This window comes from Lissotriton helveticus, chromosome 1_1, assembly GCF_964261635.1.
Source record: "Lissotriton helveticus chromosome 1_1, aLisHel1.1, whole genome shotgun sequence".
In the NCBI taxonomy this organism is placed as follows: Eukaryota; Metazoa; Chordata; class Amphibia; order Caudata; family Salamandridae; genus Lissotriton; species Lissotriton helveticus.
Genome location: NC_136057.1, coordinates 102521930 through 102537501, shown reverse-complemented (window position 1 = coordinate 102537501; position 15572 = coordinate 102521930).

Below are 15572 nucleotides of genomic sequence, written 5' to 3'. Positions count from 1 at the left end.
TGTTTCTTTTATGTTGTACATCAGCACCCCCCAGGGGTAAGGGGACACAGGAGGAGGTAGCGGCGCCGGCGGAGAAGGGACAAAATCAGGAAGGCCAGGATCGGTCCGGCGAGGGCTCCTCTGCTGGCCCCAGTAAGTTTTCCTGTTAATATTAATAATTATACTTCCCTATCTTTTACAGCACCTATTTTTTCGAAACGTTCCTCATTTGATTTTTTCTAAATTGTCTTTGATCTTCTTGTAGACGGTTTCTAAATTCTTATCCTGCAACTACTATGACTCCCTGTGGTGCTACTAGATTATTATTAGTCTGTCTGTGTAGCTAACTAAGCTTGCACAGTTGGCAAAAGGTGTTAAACAAAACTCCCATTCTATTCATCAATAGCACTATGCACAGTACAGTCCTCTGGGTTGTCCATAATGTCTATTGAAGTCTTCTAAATGTTTATGCTTTGACAATTCCCAACAATAAAATGTCAATGGCCACCAGGAAAGAATAAGATACTAGTTTACTTTTTGATTGGATAGGAGGACAATCCATACTACTACTGTTGCAGGGACTATTCTGCACAAACAGAACTATGGACACGAAATAGTGCATTGTTTATCAATTATAATAGGCGCAGTTAGACTTTCCACATACCTCAGTCATAACAGAATTTGAACCCCCAATCTCCTTACTGACTAGCTAGTGTGTCAGAGTCATTATTTAGCTCCCGAATTCATCGATGATTGATCCCCAATGATTATACAACCCACGACATAAGACTACGGAGTCAGACTCCCGACTTCTCAGAGCCACGGACTCATGCTTGCAAATTGCAAACCCTTTCGCTCACTCACTCATGACCAAAAACCACATAGTCTATGTAAGTTTTAAAACTTTATTAAAAGTAAAAACATTTATTAAAATCAACTTCATCATACAACATAAACGGTGGATTGAAAATTGAACAGTGCTTAGTGATTTCCCACATTAATTGTGGGCGAGCCCTCACCTGGTTGGAACTTCAAGTCTTCTTTGTGGGGATGAATCATTGCTGACTCCGTCCAAGTGATGATGATCTGAGCTTGCTCTTGTTCTTAGAAGAGAAGCTTCTGTCTGTTATGAGAAAAATGGTGCGTGTTAAAAAGCAAGCATTCATCAGTTGTGCCAAAAAGTGTAGCAAGACATGTTACGGCTAAGCATAACTAAAAAACACCCTTCCCTGAAAAAATGGAAATTTGTAGTTTAGACTAGAGAGTCACAAATTATTACATTTGTTTGTTTAGTCGTAGTAAAAAATTTTCATTACTAGACAAAATACTAGGGAGTGGTGTATATGGCATCTAAGAATCTGAAATGTATTTTCTAGGCGGAACATCGGCACAACCATCCACCAGCTATATATTGCTTACTTATGAGATTGCAGACTGCAGAGTGTGCTCTCTGCACGGGTGTATATGTTGTACAGTACAAGTATACTTTACTGTTAAGAAGACTTACAAATTTAGAACTAAGTTTTGTCAACCAGGTATGCCATAATGCTAATTTACTGGTTGAGTGCATTACACACTGTGAACGCATCCTTGAATTTGGGCACATCCATTGGGTTCGTCATATAAAGACAGACTCCTGTAGGTTGTAATGATCAGTTTATTTCATCACTGATTTCTCATTGTTTTTTTTTGTAACAGTTCGTATACATCAGTTTTTCAAAAGATAATTTTCAAAGTGTTTTTTGAGTTCGTTTAGAACCATCCTAAAGGATAATTTGCAATCCTGCTCCAATGCATTTCGGGCATGGCTTGCCCTTTTTCCAGGAGCTCTGTGAACACAATAGCACATATTTACTATTCAAACCATAACTCACGTGTTGTAACAAATAATACACATCATAACGAATACATTGTTTCAATAGATAAAAAAACATCGTGTGTGAGAACATGCGGGAAGTGGTTGCCTTATAACCCTGGGTGGGTAGTTGGGGTGCAGGAAGGATTTGGGTCCGGGGGAGAATGACAAAGAGCACTTACGGGTCTTGCTCTGGGCGGATGGTAGAATAATCTGTATAGAACGAGAACGGGTGAAAAAGTTAAATACGGTGAGACCCGAAGTTGACGAGCAACGCGGGTCAATGACGGAGCTCCGACTTAATTGAGCGTGAAGGTTCAGTTCTAGGGTTCGCGGCTGCGGAGTTTCGCGTAGCTGGCGGAGTGGTTGTCAGGAAGTGGGAGGGTGGTTGAAGAATAACTGGTGATGGGGTGGGATCATGGAAACAAACGATGGGTCAAAGTGAAGCGGGAAAGTGGCGGCCATCTTGAAGGGGAAGTGATATGTGTGTAAATTGGTGGGTATAGAACAATGTATATAAGGAAATTACAATATCCTGAAGCATTATGTACAAAAGAAACGAGGAAACATAAATGCCGGCCGGCATTACAAAAAGCTACTAAATTCAATTCGATCGTTGAGGCCGTACGGCTTCATAGCCTGGAGTCTGTATATCCAGGCGGTCTCTCGTTGTAAAAGTCTTTTGTTATTGTCCGTTCCTTCTTGTTTTCGCACATTTTCGAGCACTAGAAATTTCATCTGCGCCACATTGTGATGAAAGTCTTTAAAGTGTGTGGCTATGCTGGATTTTTGATTTTTGGTGCGAATGTTTGACTTATGCTCGTTAAGACGAACTTTTATTTTTCTGGTAGTTTTGCCCACGTATATCATGCCACATGGGCATTTGAGTAAGTAAATGAGATTTGTTGAGTCGCATGTGGCGTTCACCTTTAGTTTGATTTTGAATCCTCTCATGGGGTGGTTGATACTATTTCCCTTAATGATGTTATTGCAGTTGTTGCAATTTAGGCACGGCCTTGTACCGGTGTAAGACAGTTGTTCCATGGGTTGGTTTGATAGGATTTCTTTCAAGTTTGCAGACCTGGTGTAGGCGAAGATTGGAGGATTTTCAAACATTTTGCCAAAGTCAGGTTCAGATGACAGTATGCGCCAGTGTTTGAGAATGATGCTTTTGTAGGTTTTACTGGAAGTGGAATGTTTGGAGACTAGTACAGTTCTTTTGTCATCTTTTTTGGAGGAACCTGTTAAGGCTTCCTGGCGGGTGATGGTGGATGCTCTAGTGGTGGCTTCAATTATGATTTCTTGGGGATAGCCTCTTTGGAGGAACCTATTCACCATTTCATCCATTTGAATCTTGCATTTTTCAGGGTCAGAGACAATACGTTTGACACGTAACATTTGACTGAATGGTAGATTTCTTTTAAGGGAGTTCTGGTGGAAACTTGTGTGATGTACTGTATTGTTGCGGTCGGTGGGTTTGCGAAATAGGTCTGTTTCCAATCCTTTTTCTGTCATTTTGATCAAAACATCAAGGAAAGTGATGGCATGTTCATCTATGTTCCATGTGAGGGTTATTCGATTGTCTTTGGTGTTCAAATCAGACAAGGCTGACTCAAGGTTCTCTCTGGTGTCTTTCCAGATAAAAAATAAATCGTCTATATAGCGAACATAAAGTCTTAGGTTGTCTGTCCAGTTGGAGTTAGCATAAATGTGGGTTGATTCAAATTCAGACATGTAAATGTTGCCATAGGTCGGTGCTGCGCAATTGCCCATAGACATGCCGGATATCTGGAGGTACCACTGTTGGTCATGTGTAAAGTAGCTGTGGTATAAAGTAAATTGGAGTGGGGAAGAATGGATTAGAGTAATGTAGATTGGAGTGGAGTAGATTGTAGAAGAGTGGAGTAGAGTGGGGTGTGGTTGAATGGGGTAGAGTGACGTACATTGGAGTGGAGTAGATTGTAGAAGAGTGGAGTAGAGTGGAGTGTGGTTGAATGGGGTAGAGTGACTTACATTGGAGTGGAGTAGATTGTAGAAGAGTGGAGTAGAGTGGAGTCTGGTTGAATGGGGTAGAGTGGCGAAGATTGGAGTTGAGTAGATTCTAGTAGGATGGAGTGTGGTTGGGTGGTGTATAGTGGGTAAGAGTTGAGCCAGTTAGAGTGAGGGTAGATTGTAGTGGAGTGGGGTAGATTGTGGTAGCTTGGGGTAGAGTGGGGTAGATTCGGTTAGGATGGAATGGGGTAGATTGTTGTAGAATGGGGTAACTTGGGGTAGCTTGGGGTAGAGTGGAGTAGATTGGGATAGGGTGGATTGGGGGAAATTGGGGTGGAATGGGTTAGAGTGGGTTGGGTAAATAGGGGGTAGATTGGGGAAGAGTGGGTTGTTGGGTTGTGGTACATTTTGGGGGTAGAGTGGAGCGGGTTAGATTGTGGTAGCTTTGGGGCAGAACGGGTAGATTGGGGTAGGGTGGAGTGGAGTAGATTGGGGTGGAATGGGTTAGAGTGAAGTGTGGTAGAGTGGGGTGTGGAAAATAGGGGGATAGTGGGTTGGGTTACATTTTGGTGTGGTAGAGTGGAGTAGAGTTGAGTGGGGTATATTGAAGTGGAAAAGCGGTAGGGCCAGCTGCGGGGGATTTCGAGGGACGACCAAGAGGAAAAATAATTATTTATTCAATTTTCCCTCGTAATTATCCTTCGAAATCCCCCGCCCCACCCATCCATACAGCCCCACAGCTCTTACCTGCACGGGTCACGGCTGGGAGAGGGTAGATTGAATGAAATAGAGTGGGGTACAGTGGAGCGGGGTAGATTACAGGTTGATTATATGCCATAATGTTAATTTAGAAATAGATGGTGATAGAGCGTGGAGGGCAAACCTACTTATTTATCATACTCACCCAGGCCCACATTCATTAACATACATACACTGAATAAGTTTACCCTTACTTAAAAACCTCTACCAATCGTCTACGTTTAGGTCCTATACCAATTGTCTTACCAATTCACCGGACCTAGGGATCAAGGGAGCAAGTTATTTTAATAGGAAATTTACTCATAATACTTATGGAAATAACCACAGACTCAAGAAATGTTTAAATCTTTATCTAAAGAAATTTTCGTAAATCATAAACCTGCCAACATTCTTGATCAGGATATCAATCACTAAACAGATTGCAAGTAATAATATAGGCATAATAGATTTAAAAAAACCTTAAACATTTAACTAAAGGACGGGAAGATAGGGAACATACTAAAAGTCAAAGCTTATGTGTGGCAAACTAAAGGACAAGGAAACAGGGAGCATGCTAGAAAATACATTAAATGATTTTGGATCAGCAAATGAATTTCTAAAGGACGGGAAGAACAGGGAACATTCTAAAAAGGATGGTTTTATAGATTGCTTCTTTCCTAAAACTAAATAAGTAGTTTCTAAAGGACGGGTAAAACATGGAACATGCTAAAATGACTTCTAAAGGTAGGGTAGAGATAAGGAACATTCTGAAATGACATTAGCAGCTTTATAATGACATAGGGTAAGGGAGAGAAGGGAACATTCAGAATTTCAACTCTATCTCGGAATTATATGTACCTAATGATTTGATGATCAGAACCCGGACCATGGGTTGGGATAAGGACGGGACCCCAGAAAGTGCAGGTGACAAAGGGACAGGACGAAACCAAGGAAAACCCAGGAAAGATGCAGACCAGATTGGAATCAGGACTCAGGTCAGGACCACCTCAGGTTAGAACCGGCACCCACAAGAAGGACCAAACGCCAGCGATGATCCCATATTGTAGTACTGAAAATCCAAACTCGTGTAACCATTCAGACGCAAGAATAAAACTTCATCGTACCACGACAAATTTAGTATCAAAAGACCGAGAATGGCGAGTACATTCTGCACAAGCATTTTCGCCGCATTCGAAGGTTGCTTTCACCTCGGAATTGTCACTTATACCCTGAACCCTTGGCTTCCATTTTATATACGGCAGCCATTTTGTATGTTGCCCTTCACATAGGCTTAATCCAATATCATAAGGACAAGCACTCCTTGATTGACTTTTTCGTGACCTGGGCAGGTTTAAACCATCGCCCCAGGCCAACCCATTTGGTCAGTTCCTCTCCCAGTGGCCGGTCAAGATAGCATCTAGGCGCACCCGGCCATAAAGCCCTTTCATCACATTCTCACCCTGCCGAATCTTGCCCACACCTGACCCCGCTCCTTCTTTCCTACTTGTTTTATGATGAGAACGTGCTCATTTTATTGGGGAACACCGATATCTGATTGAAATACCGGACCTTGCCGAGTAATTTATTATGTACCAGACAAACGAAATGTGAGCTTGTCATCATAACTCTGTTACTTATTTGTGGTCGAAATATGTGAATAGTATCCTGAAAATCTAGGAATGTTTGCCTGAAGCTTAGTATTTTGTATAAAAAGAGAAGCCTGACTTCGTGATTTTGAAGCAGTCTCCTGAGAACATACTTCCATGTGTTGTACTTCTAGGACACTTGTTACCTTGGTTGCAGCCAATAAACCGATCTTTGACTTCACCTAGAAGACTCTGAGTTTCTGTGGTCTGAATCAGGAAAGGACTCGAGGTCTTTGGGTGTGTATTCCCTGACACCGCTGGGTTACCGGTTAAGCACCGGTTCTGAAAAACCCAGTACCTCAGTTGGCGCCCAACGTTTGGGGCGATTCCAGCGGTACCGGTCCAGCCAGAGGTTCGTCAGGAGCTTCGTGTGAAAATTCCGGAGGAAGGCCGCCACTTCAACGACCCCTGCATGTCGACGTGGTCCGAAGGTCTTTGCTGCGAGGTTCCCCGCTTCCCGACGGCTACAAAAGACTGCTGCCCTGGCTATCTCCCTGATTTGGACCCTTGAAGTTTGGTAGAGCGAAACACTAAGACGGGTCTTCTAGTGACGTCATCGACATTTCAGTTAAGTATAAGTGGAGCGTCTCCCAGTCCTTAGTTGGTTCTTAGTTTTGGGTATCCTTTGGGAAAGTTTTGTGTTGGTACTTGCAAGCACCAAAACCGAAGGACTCGTGTTTTCACGAGAAAATATCGTAATCGATAATCCTTTGATGTTTGGAACTAGACTAGAGAGCAGAGATGCCTAGTCTTAGACTTGGAAATTTGTTTTGTCTCGGTGGTAATAATAGGGACTCCCGATTGGAGGACTCATGTCCGGTTCCTAAGGTTGGAACTCCAACTTACGAGTTATATGTGAAGCATGGAGTAGGCCCCATCACATATAACGAAGTGTGGATTAAATACACCCGAAAAGATGGTGTTTTAAAAATGGCCCCAACATGGTAGCTTTGATACCGAAATCTTAGATAACCTCGTAGTTAAACTGTTCAAAAAGAAAGCCCGGCCGGCGATGTTTGACTCTTTCCGCCTATGGCGTAAAGAGGCCAAACAGAAGGAAATTAAATTAGAGAAGAAAAATAAGAGAGAAGGGAATATTTCAGTAATACAAGCTGCTATGCGGTTTAAAGACAAAGAAGAGGTACAGATGAGTGAGCAGTTGCACAGGCAACGTAAAATGGCAACAGATAAATGCTATCCAGTTTTGCCGTCTCTTCAGCAAGAGACAGCCAAGGATCGTGAAAAAGACCCATTAATGTCGCATTTATTAAGTTCACCACCCCCCTATGCACAAACAGCCACGGCGCCTCCGCAACCCTTAGTTGCGCCGCCCATGGTTGTTATGCCTGCCCTTCTTCAGCACCCACCAGCTGTTCTTCAGCTGGCTTCTGCTCCTCCGGTGCAGCCTCCTCAAGGCACACCGGCTACATCTACTTCGCTTATACCTTCTATGACTTTGCCTAATGCATCTTCGATCTCTCATAATGCTCCCTCTGCTATTGCCTCGACTTCAGCCTTATCTCACACTGTTTGTCCACCCGTTCCTCCTTCACTTTCACCTTCCGTTTGGCATAAAATGGCCAGCATTGTCACTAACATTCCTTCACCACTTTTTCGGTCGCCTAAAACGACCCCTAACACGGAACGAAGACAGTTGCGAAGTCAACTGCCTGACTACCAAGAGAGAGATGTATTGAATAGTTTAGCTCGTAAATGGATCATAGATACTGCAAAGTATGACGTTGAATCTGTCATGAGAGTCTTCCTTCAGTGGGAAGCACCGACACAAAGATATGTTTTTGAACAAATGTGTGTTTTTCTCGGTGAGGATTTGGAAGATAATGATTTAGAAAGTAACCCGCAGGAGTTGTGTCATGTACGGTTCAAGTTTGGAGAAGGAATGATCGTAGGTCCCGATGTCCAAAAAGCGGTTGAGGTATTGTTGTCTTATCGGAGTAAAGGGAACACTTCTGACTCACAATCTGAGCGCGATACACCTAGGAAAAAGGCACGACAGTATCCCATGAGAGAAGTCCCCCGCAATGGAGGGAGGGTGACACATCTGTTGAACCTCCTATTCCGCCACACTTTCAGCGTGTATGGGTACATGTCCCATGGAAGAGAGCTGAAGTTTTAGCACTTAAACAGACATTACCAGATCCGCGTATGAATCCTGCAGGGTATTACAAGGAATTGTCGCAGACTGCTGGGTCATGTATAATGAACTTAGCCGATATCGATATGTTATTTGGGAATGTTGTTCCACAGCCTTTATGGGGTAAGATTCGTCATTCAGATCATGATCAGGAATTAGGCGATTCGTGGGCCAATATCGCTGCTGTAGATGCCCGACAAGTTGGTGATGCTAAACCTGAGCCATTAACAGCAGAACTTCCTGGTAAAATAGTTGATTACATGAAAACGATAATGCCTGCAATACGTGTGAATTGGGATAAGTTATCTGCATGTAAACAGAAGAAAGACGAGACGGTCTCAGATTTCTTCACCAGGTTCGAAGAAACATTTCTCGATCACAGTGGCCAAGACATGACCACAGAAGGTGGTCAGCGATTATTTATCGATAAGTTCGTGCACAATCTGCTTCCAGAATTGTGTAAAAAGTTAAAAGATTCGGAGAGTTCTTGGGCTGTTTCCTCTTCAGCACAGATATTAGCCACTGCGCAATATTACGAGAATAGAGACAAAGACGAGAAAGATAGAGTAGAAAAGAAAACGAAAGAATTAAAGACTACAGTTTTACTGCAGCAAGCCTATCCGCCACGTGGTGGTGGTAATGGCCAGAATAACGGTGGTCAGAACACCTATCAGAATAACTATAAGCAGCCACAACAGTATCAAGGGAACTCACAAAGAGTCGAGTATAATCAGCCACGTGTCAATATAGGTCCCAACCAGTGTTCATATTGCAAGGAGGAAGGTCATTTTAAGTATAGTTGCCCTATCTTGTTACAATGTGTGAATGGTGCTTCGAACATAAGAGGTAGAGGCGTTCAGCAAGCACCTAGAGGTAAAGGACGTGGAAACATCCCCCAGAATGCGCAGTCTCTTCCACCACAGAATTCTATGAATAAATTCGATCAGCAGAACAACGCATCTGGTAGGACAGCTCAGTACTATACAGATGATTACTATACAGAAGGCGAGCAATGGAGCAGTAATGATTGCTAGGACAGCCGTAGACAAAGAGAGGGAGTTGTTTCAGTTCCAGTAGATCAGAGTGGACCATACGTTGAGGTGATCACATCAGGTGTGTCAGAACCTTTTCTCTTGGATACTGGTGCTGCAAAGAGTTCTATTATGCACTCCAAACTCCCTGGCGCACCTTTGTCTGGCGAAACGAACGTTTCTGTAGGGTTTTCTGGCGCCCCGGTTAGGAACCCGATTTCTGACCCGTTGTCTCTTTCTGTTGGTCCTTGCGAATTCAAAGCACCCCTTATTCTGACAACAGGTTGTGGCGAAAATTTGCTAGGATTAGATTTGCTAAAAAGATTGTATGCAACTTTGTGCTGTTCTCCATCAGGAGTACAACTTACCCTGGGTGAGAAAGTGGTTTCTCCAATGTACTTATCGAGAGATAAACTTCCAACAGAATTGCCGTTTCTTCCAGACATACTTTGGGCAGCTGGTCCCAATGATGTGGGACTCTTAGAAATACCACCATATGTTGTAACATTGAAAGCCAATGTTAAAATGCCACGAATTCCGCAATACCGAATCTCTAGTGAGGGTGAAAAAGCTTTGCTAGCGATCGTTCACGAGTTAATTGAAAAAGATGTGATTGAAGAGACAAGAGGTAACGTTTGCAATAGTCCCGTTCTACCTGTTTTAAAACGAACTGACGCATCTCAGCCACCGGTGTACAGATGTGTGATCGATCTCAGAGAGGTGAATAAAATAGTTGTGCCACAATTTCCAGTTGTCCCCGACATCACTACATTATTGACTATGATTCCAGCTTCTGCCACTTGGTTTTCGGTGATTGACCTGAAGAATGCTTTCTTCAGCATCCCGATCGCCGAGGAGAGCAGGGATATTTTTTCCTTCAGTTTAGGAGGACGAAGCTTCCGCTTTAAACGCGCTCCTCAGGGCTACTGTGAAAGTCCGTCAATATACAGTCAAGCTCTAAAAACGCAGCTTGATACGATTGTTTTGCCAAAAGGTGCTACTCTTGTACAGTACGTCGACGATTTGCTTATAGCTGCGGATACTGAGGGAATTTGCAAGAAAGCAACAATATCACTGTTACACCATCTGTGCGATTTGCATCATAAGGTGTCACTTTCCAAGCTTCAATATTGCCGACAAGAAGTGACCTACTTAGGTCATCTCTTATCGAAGGAGGGAAGGAAACTGACCCCAGAAAGAATTCAGGCAATAGCGAAATTGAGTGTGCCAAGAACACAGAAAGAAGTGCGTGCTTTCTTGGGCATTACATCATATTGTAGACAATGGATCCCTAATTTTTCGTTATTGGCCAAACCTTGGGTGGCGTTAACGTGTAAAGATACACCCATTCCCGTCCCTTGGTCTGAAGAGTGTCAAACGAGTTTTTCCGAATTACGCACAGCCTTATGTTCGGCTCCTGTGTTGGGTAACCCCAACTACCGTAAGCCTTTTACATTGTACGTCCATGAGAAGGATGGTTGTGCATTGTCAGTCCTGACTCAGTTATTTGGGAACAAACAGCGCCCATGCGCTTACTTTTCCTCGACTTTGGATCCAGTGGCTAGAGCATTGCCTAGTTGTTTAAGAGCCACAGCGGCAGCAGCTGTTTCTATTCGACAGTCTGCTGGCCTGGTCATGAATAATACACTAGTCGTGATGGTCCCACATGCAGTAGACACATTGTTAAATGGAACCAAGACACAGCATTTAACCAGTGCTCGATTGTCAGGGTACGAACTGACTTTGCTAGCAAGTCATGTGCACATTCAAAAGTGCAACACCCTTAACCCAGCCACGTTATTACCATTCATAGAAGAATCTGAATGTGATGGTACATTGTGGGTGGATGGTTCATGTTTCAAGCTTCCGAATGGAGATACGACTGCAGCATATGCTGTCACGACTTTGCACACGATTATTGAAGCTACACGCATCCCACACAATTCAGCTCAGGCAGCGGAGCTAATTGCACTCACGAGAGCATGTGTGTTGTCGAAAGGAATGAAAGTAACTGTCTACACCGACAGCCAGTACGCGTTCGGCGTGGCCCATAGTTTTGGACGATTGTGGAAAGAACGTGGATTTCTGACTTCGCATGGAACTAAAATTAAGCATGGTCAGTTGGTAAATGAGCTTCTAGAATCACTGACTTTGCCCTTACAAGTAGCGATTGTGAAATGTAGCGCTCACAAGAAAGTGACTGATGATGTTGGTCGTGGAAATGCGTTCGCAGATGAAACGGCTAAAGAAACTGCGAAGAATGTGATGAGCCGAATGTATGTTGCAGGACCTGCAAGATGGGTTGGTGACATAGGAATGTGTGAAGACACGATAGAAAGTGTGAAGTCCATTCAAGCCGAAGCCACAGAGAAAGAGTTGAGTACGTGGAGAGAAAGTTCGGGTAGAATGGATGCGAGTGGTTGCTGGATTGAATTGTCAGAGCATCAGAGGTGGTTGTTACCCGATGCGTACGTGCTTGCAGTAGTCACAATGGCTCATGGTATGGCTCATATCAGCGTGAAAGGGATTTGCAAGTTGCTGGCTCCAGTATGGGAGAATTCAGGGATTCCCAAGTGTGCAGAGAATGTGGTCAAGAATTGCATGGTGTGTCTGCAACACAATCCTGGTAGGGGAACCCCAACTCCAGCTGGTCATTTTGCACCTCCTACGTATCCGTTCGAGGTTTTGCAGCTAGATTTCATCCATATGGAAAGGTGCAACAGTTTAAAATATGTGCTCGTTGTTGTTTGTGCCTTCTCGAGATGGATAGAAGCATACCCCCTGAAAGACAATACTGCCCTGTCCACAGCGAAAGCCCTTGTGAAAGAGTACTTCCCTAGATTCGGAATGCCTAGAATGGTCTGGTCTGATAATGGGAGTGAATTTGTGGGTCGTGTGATGAAGAGAGTGTGTGAAGGATTAGGTATCCGGCAGAAGTTCCACGCTGCAAATCAGCTGGATTAGTAGAATGCTACAACGGCACTCTTAAGTTAAAATTGGCCAAAATTCAAGCGAGCACAGGTCTTAAATGGCCTGACGCTCTACCCTTAGCACTCCTATCCACCAGAATGACTGTGCATTCGCGAGTGAAACTCAGCCCCTACGAAATTATTTTCGGCCGCCCGGCCAACATATGGGGAGTGCCTAGGCCCAAAAAGTTTAGCGAGCTTGAGCACCCCGTTCTACTTGACTATCTGTATGAATTGACGGCTAAATTGCGTGTTTTACATCAACAGGTCAACGACACCCTGCCTCCGGTCTCTGAGACTCCGGGACACAGCATTGACCCTGGATCCTGGGTACTGGTGCGAATCTTCCAGAGGACCAGAAACGACCAGCCCAGGTGGACAGGGCCACACCTTGTCCTTCTCTCTACAAGATCGGCAGTGCGAGTGGAAGGGAAAAAGGCCTGGATCCACGGGGTCCACTGCAAGAAGGTACCTCTTCCTCTGCCATATGACCAGTGGGTCCAGGAAGGTGTCGGCGACTCAGAAACAGACACGGTACCTCGGTTCATACCTTTCAGTGATGCACAAGTAAAAGGAACTAACTCTGAGCGCGAAAACGAGAACATTCTTCAAGAAGGTGTGCCACCGTCAAACGATTGAACACTTCAGAGCCTGAACTGTTGTTCCAGGACAACACAGTACCGGGAAGACAAAGATACGATTTGAGACCAAGAAATACGAACTAATAAATTAAACTTCTTTTTTCCACTTTAAGGCAAAAACCTATGGACTAATAAAAAAAAAAATGTTTCCCTCCAAGTACTATTTTTGAAAAGGCAGCTCCTCCATCAGAAGAAAACTTGCTCATTTTTGTTTTTCGAACCGCCATCCGGGTTCCGCTGCTAGGGCTGCGGTTGCCTAAAAAGTCTTTTGGGTGCAGCTAACGACGTTAGGTCGGGAGTTCTGGTTGGTCTAAGGGAGTTACCCTGGACTGACAGAAGCATCTTTTAGCAGAATCAACCTACCACCGCGGGCAGCACTCTAGAAAGGATGGAGTTTTCTGAAATGGAAAGGCCTGCCAAACAAACGAACTCTAGACGCCAGTTGTGTACAGTGGTGACAAGAAAAAGTTTTTTAATAATGTGCATTTTTATGATATCTAGTGTGATGATATTTCTGATAGGATTCTCTTTTCATGTAACACTCGCACCACCTGCATCCCCTACACCTCCTCCTACTACTGTTTCCCCTCATTCTTTCCACTCCCTTCCTGGCCATGAATCCCATAGGAGATTAGAATTCATTAATAACTCCTTCATTCAGCTCCTGCACCAGCACCAGTTAGTAATGAACACAACTAACTGTTGGGTATGTGGACTTATGCCTCACACGACGGATAAAGGTATCCCTTATCTAGTTCTACCTTTCAGTCATAATGGTTCTGTGTGGGCATAATCAATCAATCAATCAATCAGGTCATTTGTAGAGCGCACTACTCACCCGTAGGGTCTCAAGGCGCTGGAGGGGGGGGGGGTGCCGTTACTGCTCGAACAGCCAAGTCTTGAGCTTCTTCCTGAAGGAGAGGTGGTCTTGGGTCAGGCGCAGATTGGTCGGAAGTGAGTTCCAGGTCTTGGCGGCCAGGTAGGAGAAGGATCTTCCTCCTGTTGTCGCTCTTCGGATGCGGGGGACGGCGGCGAGGGCGTGGTTGGTCGATCTGAGGAGGCGCTTGGGAGTGTAGAAGTTGATCCGGTTGTTGAGGTAGCTCGGGCCTTGGTCGTGTAGGGCTTTGTGCGCGTGGGTGAGGAGACGGAAGGTGATTCTCTTGTTGACCGGGAGCCAGTGCAGATCTCTCAGGTGTCCGGAGATGTGGCTGCGTCGGGGGATGTCGAGGATGAGTCTCGCCGAGGCGTTCTGGATCCGCTGGAGTCTCTTCTGGAGTTTGGCAGTGGTTCCGGCGTAGAGGGCGTTGCCGTAGTCCAGTCGGCTGGTGACGAGGGCTTGGGTGACCGTCTTCCTCGTCTCGGTGGGGATCCACCGGAAGATCTTACGTAGCATGCGTAGGATGTTGAAGCATGACGAGGAGACGGCGTTGACTTGTCTGGTCATGGAGAGGGAGGAGTCCAGGATGAAGCCCAGGTTGCGTGCGTGGTCCGTCGGTTTGGGTGCGGTGCCCAGGGCGGGGGGCCACCAGGAGTCGTCCCAGGCGGAGGGCGTGGAGCCCAGGATGAGGACCTCCGTCTTGTCTGAGTTCAGTTTCAGGCGGCTGGTCGTCATCCATTCGGCTACGTCTCTCATCCCTTCGTGCAGGTTGGCTCTGGCGGTGTCGGGGTCGTTGGTCAGGGAGAGGATCAGCTGGGTGTCGTCAGCGTAGGAGATTATGTTGAGGTTGTGTTGGCGTGCGATGGTCGCGAGGGGGCTCATGTAGACGTTGAAGAGGGTGGGGCTCAGTGAGGATCCTTGGGGGACGCCGCAGATGACTTTGGTGGCCTCTGACTTGTACGGTGGTAGGCGGACTCTCTGTGTTCTTCCGTCGAGGAAGGAGGTGATCCATTCCAGTGCCTTCTCCTGGATTCCGATGTTGCTGAGGCGCTGTACTAGGGTGCGGTGGCAGACAGTGTCGAAGGCCGCGGAGAGGTCCAGGAGGATGAGGGCCGCTGTTTCTCCGTTGTCCATCAGAGTTCGAAGGTCGTCGGTGGCGGCGATGAGGGCGGTCTCGGTGCTGTGGTTCGCTCGGAAGCCCGACTGTGAGGGGTTGAGGGATCCATTCGTCTCGAGGAAGGCGGCCAGCTGTTTGTTGACGGTCTTCTCGATGACTTTGGCCGGGAACGGGAGGAGCGAGATGGGACGGTAGTTCTTGAGGTCGGTGGGGTCTGCTGTGGGTTTCTTGAGGAGAGCGCTGAGTTCGGCGTGCTTCCAGCTCTCAGGGAAGGTGGCGGAGTCGAAGGAGGTGTTGATGATGTCCCGCAGGTGGGGTGCGAGGACAGCGTCGGCTTTGTTGAAGACGTGGTGAGGGCAGGGGTCAGTCGGAGATCCGGAATGGATGGAGTTCATGGTGCGGATGGTGTCTTCGGTGCTGATCGGGGTCCAGGTGCGGAGGGTGGTGGTGGGTGGCGTCGTTGCGGTTGTGGCTTGCGTTGGTTGGTTGTTGAAGCTGTTGTGTATGTCCGTGATCTTGTTATGGAAGTAGGACGCGAGGGAGTTGCAGAGTTCTTGCGACGGGGTGATGTC